At 47.2% G+C, this 8305-nt stretch overlaps 1 non-coding gene across 1 annotated transcript; it reads left to right on the top strand.

The window, feature by feature from the left end:
* Nucleotides 1–6078: 6078 nt before the first annotated feature.
* LOC111760759 (U6 spliceosomal RNA) lies at nt 6079–6185 on the top strand. Its single transcript, XR_002794362.1, has one exon. It is a non-coding gene; the product is annotated as a U6 spliceosomal RNA (small nuclear RNA).
* The last annotated feature ends 2120 nt before the right edge of the window (nt 6186–8305 follow it).

The raw sequence follows: 8305 nt of genomic DNA, 5'->3' as shown, positions 1-8305 counted from the left end.
TTATTAAATAATACACGTATAGTGTGGACTTAGTAAGGGGTCTGTGCTTTTCACCTGACCAGCAAAGGGGTCTGTGGAACAAAAAAGGTTAAGAACCCCTGGTCTGAATTTTTGTAGTAGTCAGGGTTGGCTAGGGAAACAGATTTTTACAAGAGTTGTCTCACATGACTTTAGGGATGGGCAAGTCCAAATTCCAAATTCCAAAGGGCAGGCTGTGAGCTGGGAACTCCAGTGAAGTTTTTCCATGAATTCCCCAGGAGAAGCTGACTGAAGCAGAGATGGAAATTTCCTCTTCTGACTGCTGAAACCATCACTTCTCCTTTTAAGGCCTTCAACTAATTTGATGAGACTTCTCTCATTGTTGAAGGCAATCTCCTCAGTTGATTGTAGATGTCATCAGCCACAGATGCCATCAACGTACTGATGACTTAATCCACGAAATGTCCTCACAGTAACAATCAGGCCTGTGCTTGCTTGACCAGCCTGTGCTTGCTTGACCAAACAGGTGGACACCACTGCCTGGCCCAGTTGACCCATGAACTTAACCACCATAGTTTTCCTTTGATGCCTTTCTTTGCTTTGGGTAATGCCTCACAAAATGATTTGAAAGTGTGTTTTCCTCCTCTATTTTCTCTAAGAATTCCCCAGTAGTGATAGTAATTCTTGCTTAAATGTATGGTAGAATTCAACAATGAACCACTGAGCCTGGAGTTTCCTTTGTGAGATGGTTTCTTATTACGAATTTAATTTCTTTAATTGGTACAGGGCTATTCACATTTCCTATTCTTGATTCAGTTTTGATAATTTGTCTCTTTAAGGCAATTGTCCATTTTGTCTCAGTTATCAAATATATTGGCATAAGTTGTTCCTATTAGTCCTTTATTATCCATTTCATGCTATAAATTTACATTTAAATACTTTTTTGCCAATGTTAAGTTTACTTTGAAAAATTCAGAAATGTGGCATTTCTCAGGTCCAAGTGCTTTGGGAACAGTTCCCAGCCCTGCTCCATGGCCTGCCCCACCCCCTCTAAGGCCTGTCACCCCACTCTTATTCCAGCCTCTCCCCAAGTCCCTGGCCTGATTCCACCCCAAGACAATACTGGCAGGGTGAGGGGGTTATTATTTATTTTTACCCTATTTCATCCCAGAGGGACTCTAAGTAACAACAATAGCAACAACCATACAGAACAAGATTTTCAAAATTAAGTAAGAGACTAAATTGGGCTGAAGGGAAAATAAAGGCAGGAAAACACAAAGTGAGTCCAGGAACACGTTTAGCACCCATGTATGGCCGTAAGCTTTCACCCTCTTACTCCAGGGGTCCCTGAACTGGGCTCTGAGTTTCCTGGGAGCCAACTCAAAGAGGAAAGTTAGTGAAAATACCCAAACCATACAGGTTAGACAGTTTTCACAAGAAACATAGTAATGTCTTACTGACACTGGAGAGAGGTTCTTTCCTGGAGGTCATCAAGAGAACACTAAGGTTGTAGAGAAAATTCTCCTCAGCATTATGCCTTCCACAGGTACAACAGAACAGGCCTACCTCAGAGATGAGGAGCGTTCAATTCCAGACCGTGGCAGTAAATTGAATGTTGCAAAAAAATGAGTCACCCAAAGTTTTTGGTTTTGAGTGCATATCAAACCTATTATTACCCTATACTGTAGTCTATTAGGGGTGCAATAAATAGCTTTATGTTTAAAAAACAATGTACGTACCTTAATTAAAAGTGCTTTATTGCTAAAAAATGCTAGCCTCCCTGAGCCTTCAGTGAGTCATAATCTTTTGCTGGTGGAGGGTCTTGTCTCAATGTTGACGGCTGCTGACTGGTCAGGTGGAGGCTGTTGAAGGGTGGGGGGCTGTGGCAATTTCTTAAAATAAGACAAGGAAGATGGCTGCATCGATTGACTCTTCCTTTCTCTAAAGGTATCTCTGTACCATGCGATGCTGCTTGATAGCACTTTACACAGAGTAAAGCTCCTTTCAAAGTTGGACTCATTTTCTCATACTTGCCACTCCTATTTCAAATAGGTCTGTAATATTCTAAATCTTTGGTGTCATTTCAATAATGTTCACAGCATCTTTTTAAAATTTCTTTATTAACAATTTTATTTCAAATTCAGAAAAATAAAAGAACAGAAAAAGGCAGCTCAACAAATCACAGAAAAATTACTCCTATAAAGTTCTTTCTCAGGCACTTTTATCTCACCTAATTGCAACTGCTCACTCAGTTCTTCCTCTAGTGTTCAGACATTCACACAGATGAACACGGATTAGTGAAGTGACACAGTCAAGGTCTCCTAATTTTTCTGAAAAAGAATACAATTATTTAATCATATTCATATCTCACAAAATCAAACCCTGTATTCCTTTTTTTACCTTTAATAGAATTAATATGGCACCAACTTTGCCTCTGGTTTTCAGGCTATAAAGTCATCCAGGGGAAAAGTCAAAGTGAGTGAATTCCTGGTACTTGACTTGTCTTGGGACAGGAAGATCTCCCCAGCTCCCCTCAGCTCCCATCAGAGCTCACATTGTAGGGGGAGACGTGGCCGAGACCAGCCACAGGCTCTTCTGCTCAGCTGGTTGATGCTAATCCCACCTTCCTTTGATCTCAATTCCTCTCTAAAATGTCTATTAGCAGCCCACTTTCCCTGCCGAAGCTGTATAGAGTTAGGATGTTATTACCTACGTGGAAGGATTTTTTAGCTCCATTTGGCTCTGGGCATAATGTGGCATCATTATGGAATCCCTTGATGAGCCCATCCTCCTCGTGGTGAGCTCCTCCTGAGACCAGCTGCTGCTACCATAGTGCTGTTTGGGGAAGCCATGCAACTAGTTACTCCATATCTCTTTGTTGTTCTTTTTCTTTCTTTTTATTGTTATAGGTTTACAGAAAAACCAGGGAGGATCCTCATAAACTGCCCCATCCCCATATGCATCTTTCCCTATTAATCTTCTGCAATAGTGAGGTAGCTTTGGTGTCACTGATGAGCCAGCATCTCTATAATTACGTCAGTAATTATAGTCCATAGTTTAAAATACAGTTCATTTTTGTGGTCTACAGTTTTATTTTCTTTTTTTAAGTGTTTTATTGTGGCAACATTTATACAGCATAAAAAGTTTCCACTTTAATCACTTTTAAATCATGGTATTTATTACACCACAAGGTTGCCATCACTTACACCTTTTACTAAAACTCTTGCATCACCTGTCACCTTAAACAATAGTAAATATTCTTACACACCTCTTGGAGCCCAGCTCTGTGAGCCCCTCCCTAACCTTGTCTGTCCTCTACCCCTCACAGGCTCAGCAAGAAGGAACAGGTAGAAACAGCGGTTGAGAGGCTGCAGGTAGATGTGGGGGACAGCAGTGCCCCCTGCTGGCCAGGTCTAGGGAGCTTGAGGGACAGGTCAAGCAGGACTGCCAGGACAAAGTCCAGAATGTTCCTGAGGAAGTTGCAGGGTTGAAGTGTCGTCAAGGAGCTGAAATGTCGGCTGCCGGCATGTGAGCTCCTAAAAGTGAGCCACTCCTGGCACATGGGATAGAAGAGGGAGGCAGAATGCCTTTTGGGGGGAAACTGGAGAGAGGGAGGAGGGGTTGAGGATTATTTCTAATGCAGGGACTGAGGGGTACCTGATTCCTGCAGACCAGAGAGGACACAAGGATGACCATGTGGTGACCGCTGTTGTCACTGTGTCTTATTAGGGCGCTGGGTAGAGCCTTGGACTGAGATGGCCCTTCTAGCTGTGGGGTCCTGGCAAGTTTCTTTGTCTCTTGTAGACAACAGAGTATGTATAGCACTTCAGCACAGGGATGTTGCTAAGATTATGTGAACTAATCCAGGTAAATGCTCAGCACATTGCAGAGATTATGAGAACTAATCCAGGTAAATGCTCAGCACAGTCTGGCACCCAGGAAGACTGCAGGAGGTGGTGGCTGCTGTGGTATTACCAGTGTCATCCGCCCAGTTAGCGGAGCTGGTTTACATCCTGAGGCCCAACTGATATCTCAAGGTCCAGTCCCTGATCTCACACACTCACCTGCTGGAGGCAGAACACTTCCCAGGATGAGGCGGAGTCAGGAACCAGCACAGGGGAACAGGCAGCTCCATTAGTGAGGAAAGTCAAGGTGAAGGAGCTCCAGGAGCAGGTCCTCCAGCAGGGGGCGCGCTCTCAGGAGGAGCCTTTGAGCTGGTTCTTCAAGGAGGAAGGACGAGCAGGACCAGGGAAGGGCACTTTGAACCAAGTTCTGCTTGTTCTGCTTTTGCAGGACGTCGGAGTTACCCGGAGCAGGGAGTCCGGACCCCAGCCTCACCTCCTTTAAACACGGCATTTCCAGGGAAGGGGGCTCTCAACCTTCCCCTATGAGGATGATTCTGCAGGAAATCATGGGTGCTCTGATATACAGACCATGTCATTCACTCACACAAACACCTAAGCCCACCACAGGGCTGTGCTCAAAGGGTCAGTTCATTAAAAATCAATATCTGGTATTGGGGGGACAAACCTACCCCCAGAAATTATTATAAATAATCATATTTTTAGGTTGGTCCTGGAACATCTATTTAATCTATGAAATGATTAGTACTTAAGCCAGTGTCTAATGTCATTTAAAAAGTAAAATTCTAAGGGGAAATATCTTCTATAGAATATAATAAATCTGGAACCCGAGAGGACCAGAGGTGCCTTCCACTCCTCTTTCCCACCCAACTCTCCCTTTTTCACCAGAACTTTCAAATGCCGTGTGGAAGGGCATCTCCAGGGTTTGGCAGGCTCTGGAATACAGGCATTTTCCTTCCTCAGTGCTCAAGCATTAGCCCTCTGCCCTGGGAGGGGAAGAGAACACTTGTCATGTGCTGTGTGCCCTCCATGAGTGGAGGGGCTGAGCCAGGTACCACTGAGTCAGGAGGTGCCTCTCACCTGCTTGTCCAGGAGTCTGGAAGGGCCTTGGGGCTCCTGGGGAAACAGCCCCAGAGGATGAAGTGCTTGATCCAGGTCACCAGCCAGTGGCTAGCAGGGGCCCCACCGGGGGCTTTTTCACTGTAACGCGTATTTCCTTTCCTCTCCACTTTCATCTTCACTTGTCCCCTCCCGCTTGGAAAACACAGCACACAAGTTAGAAAGCTGGTTGAAGGCTGCTTTCTGCCCTGTGCCATACCGCCCTCTGGAGGCGAGCAGAGGTGATGCCTAAGTCCCCCTCCATCTCCACTGGCCCCACTGCCCCTTCCCCTTAGGTCTAACTGAAAGCCTCCTGCCCTGGCAGCTGGGGGGAGAGGTGGCACCACCTAATTTTCACCACAGACCCAAGAGCTTCCTTTCCTGAGAGTTTAGCCTCATTCAGCCAGGAATTTGGACTTAACTGGCTACCAATTTGTCTGCAGAGGTGAAATGAAGACTTCCGTAAGTCCAGAGCCCATTTCTCTGATCCTGTCAAAAAGATCCACACCATCAAAAGGAAAATACTCTCCTCCCAGAGATGATGGGAACGTTCCCAGGTACAGGTGAAGGGCCGCAGCTCCCCAGTTCCTGTCAGCTGCCCTTCTGCTCTCCACCATCTCTGAGTTTTCCTACCTCCCAACCCCGGTAAGCTTTCCCTCAGGGCCCCCCACTCCTGGGGCATCCCCTCTTCTCCCCAAGGGCTGGCCCTGTGTGCTGACACTGACCCTGGAGGGGGCGCACCTCTCTCCCTTAGACCCCAGAAGGCTTCTCCATGTCCTCACACTGCACACTCTACGCTGGGAATGCCCGTAAAGAACACATCACAGCTTTCTGTATTTCAGCTTCCCTCATGCAACTTGGTGCTCCAGCTGCAGACAGATTCAGGTAAAGAGCTGGGGCGGTGGGAGCTCCATTCCAGCCCTTCAGGACCATGTCTGTTCATGAGCCCCAGAGCCCAGCTGCTTGGATTCTCTGTTCTGGCTCTTGCTAGAGTGAAAGAATAATAGCACCTACTCCATAGTAGCTGTGAGGACTAAATATGGCCATATGCAGAGCTGAGGACAGTACCTGGTGCATAGTGAGTGCTCAATAAATATTAGTTACTTGTGTAGCTGTTACCATTCAAAAACATCCATCAGTGCTCACTTTGGCAACACATATACTAAAACTGGAACAATACAGAGAAGATTAGCATGGCCACTGTGCAAGGATGACATGCAAATTCATGGAGTGTTTCATATTTGACCCCAAGTAAATAAAAACATCCCTCAAACCTGTGTTTTATGCCCAGCACTGTGCCAGAATCTTTATTGAATTAATACGTATATAACTTTAAAAAACTGCTTTTGCTTTTAAATTACTTTGTAATTTAGACACTGCTTCCACAGCTTCTTCTCATTCTCATATAGATCCTTACATCAGTCCTTTCCCAATTGACATGCTGATGGACCACCTGGGGAGCTTGTTAAAGGCAGGTTCTGATTTTGGAGGTCTGGGTGGGCCCCAAAGTGCGTTTCTTTCTTTCATTTTTAAAAAGGTTTATTTATTTTATTTATTCCCTCACTTCCCTTTCTCCTACTCTGCAGATTTTGCTGTCTATGTTTTCTTCTCATTTTCTCTCCTCTAGGTTTCGCCAGGATTCAATCCTGGAGCTCTCTGATGGGGAGAGAGGGTCTCTGTCAATTGTGCCACCTCAGTTCCTGGTCTTTGCTGTGCTTCACCTTGACTCTCCCCTTGTCTCTCTTTTGATGTGTCACATCTTGCTGTGTGACCCACTTAGAGGGGCACTGGCTCACCACATGGGCACTCATGTGGGCACTGGCTTACCATGTGGGCACGCTTTCTTTTTCTTTTTCACCAGGAGGCCCCAGAGATTGAACCCAGGTCCTCCCTTATGGCAGATGGAAGCTCTGTCACTTAAGTCACATCCATTACCCCCAAAGTGTGTTTCTAACAAGCTCCCAGGGAAAGGAGGAAGCTGTTCTGGGCTTGGAGCACACTTTGAGATGTAAGTTGCTAAAGAACCACCTGGCAGTCAGGTAGAAGAGTGTTCATCCTCTGTCCTCATCAGACAGAAGGGGAAACTGAGCCAATGGGGTCAGATGCAGGCTGGATAAGGCCAGTGCTCTGTCTGCACCCACACTCACCCTCACCTGTTCCAGAGCCCTCACCTGCTACAGGACCACCAACTGCTCCAGGGCCCTCACCTGCCCCATGGCCCTAACCTGCTCCAGGGCTTTCTCCTGCTCCAGGGCCCTCTCCTGCTCTGGGCATTTTCCCTGCCATCAGCATGGTCCCACCTGGTGTGCACCACCTGGCCCAAGACAGGTGACTCTCCTAGATGCCCAGATATGGGCTCCAATCTCCTTGCCCATGTCTTTCTGGGCAAAGGCCTTTCTTCCTTGCCTCAGGAATGAAGGTTCCTGGTACCTGAAAAGCTGGGATACAGTGAGACTCGGTGCCGGCCCTGGGGTCCAGGGCGTGGGGTGGCCATGCATTTAGGGCAGCCAATGTTTTTGATTTGATTTTATCCTCCCGCGTGCTCCACCTTGTCTGCTCCTCCAGTGGAGAAGCAGAGGCAAGCTTGGCTGGCCTCAGGCACAGCAAAGCTGGGTGCCACCCATTTTTTGGGGAAAAATCTAAAATAAAAACTCTTCAAATAATCATCATGGGGAAAATCAGATCTCTTGGAGTTGGCACTAAGTTTACAGCCGAGGCCGCTTCCTCTCGACCTCCACTGGGGCTGCATCACTGAGTGGGACTTGGGCCTCCTCCCCTGCTGGACCCAGGGCCCTTCTGATCTGATTCCTCCAGGTCACTTCTCTAGGGCCACAGAGAGTGTCCTAATAAAGTGAGTGACCAGACTTTGTGCATGTCACGTGTGGAGTGAAAGGCTTGGGATAGTGGCTGTGGGGACAATTGGGGGGCTGCTGGGGGGTGGGCCCATCACTGTGACCAGGACTTCCCTGATGACAGTGGAGCAAGCACCAGAGCCCATCGTCCTGTGAAATGAGGCTTTACCCAGGTCTGGCTAACTCCTAAATATTTATTTTTCCTGTTGTTATCTGGACACAGGAGCAGGCTGCTGCTAACACACCTTGAAAAAGCACCTTATGAATCACTGTTGGGGTGACAGCCCCCTCCCCTGCCCTATGGCTCTAGCTCTCTCTCCTTTCAAGGTAGATCCTCACACTCTCACCCTCCCACCCAGCCCCTAAAGAAACCTGCCTTCACCTGCAGCCCAGGTTCCCACACAGAAGCCTCTACTGGTCTTGGCTGTGGGAGCTCCACTCCTGAAGTCCAGGGTCCAGGGTTTGAAGGCAGCCAAGCCCTCATCCCATGTGAGCTTCCTTACAAACCTACTG

Source organism: Dasypus novemcinctus, chromosome 22 (genome assembly GCF_030445035.2).
Source record: "Dasypus novemcinctus isolate mDasNov1 chromosome 22, mDasNov1.1.hap2, whole genome shotgun sequence".
NCBI lineage: Eukaryota > Metazoa > Chordata > Mammalia > Cingulata > Dasypodidae > Dasypus > Dasypus novemcinctus.
The sequence above is the reverse complement of the archived record's forward strand: the minus strand, read 5'-3'. Positions and strand labels throughout refer to the sequence as shown.